The sequence below is a fragment of the Phalaenopsis equestris genome, unplaced genomic scaffold (assembly GCF_001263595.1).
Source record: "Phalaenopsis equestris unplaced genomic scaffold, ASM126359v1 Scaffold229919, whole genome shotgun sequence".
Taxonomy (NCBI): domain Eukaryota; kingdom Viridiplantae; phylum Streptophyta; class Magnoliopsida; order Asparagales; family Orchidaceae; genus Phalaenopsis; species Phalaenopsis equestris.
In genome coordinates, this window is record NW_018247891.1 from 73,919 (window position 1) to 74,754 (window position 836).

Here is an 836-nt window from a genome sequence, read left to right on the forward strand (position 1 = left end):
TTGGGTTCATTTAAACTTTATTACGTTACTTAATAATTTATCCTGAATATCCTGATGCTCAGTGAATATTGATGTCTTGATTATTCCCAAGAATAAGGTAATTATGTGGGTGAAGACCCTGAAAGGGGCAAATCAGTGTTATTGAGAACACTTAGCCAAATTTTTAGTCCTAATTGGACTTGTGGTGTTTTAAAAGAGTTTAATTATATTTATTTTTCTAATGCTCTTTTAACATGTGGATTTCAACTTAAGTTTACCACTAAGTCCTTAAGACCTAAGTGAGTGTATCAAACATGCGTATTAATTTTGAAAAGAATTAGAACTTTAAGCGATCATTATCAAGATCATTTACATATCATTTTGATTATCAAATAAGGGTGTGAAATCATTGATTTCCAAAGTTATAAATTATACCCTTAAGTTAAAAAAATCATTTTTATGCTAATGAAGTTTCCAAAATTTTGATAATTATTGGAATTATCTTATGATTTAGCAAATTGAAGTGGGTTTCTTCCAATTAAGCCCCTTTTTGATTGCAAATCATCAAAAAAGTTAATTAATATCAGAAATTACCCATTTCCCATTTTAATTAAGCCTAAATATTCATTAAGGCCAAAATATTCAAAATTACAATTTTGCCCCTAAGGGTCCAAACTTTCATAATTTGTCAAATTTAAGTCAAATGACTTTGAAATTTTTATGTAACCCTACTGATAGGTCAATTAAGATATCAGAGGAGAAAATGTGAATTTTCACAATTTAATTTAATTCATATAATTATTTTTATGCATAAATATGCATCTTCAAAGAAAATTTCAAAAAGATGATCAAGACAA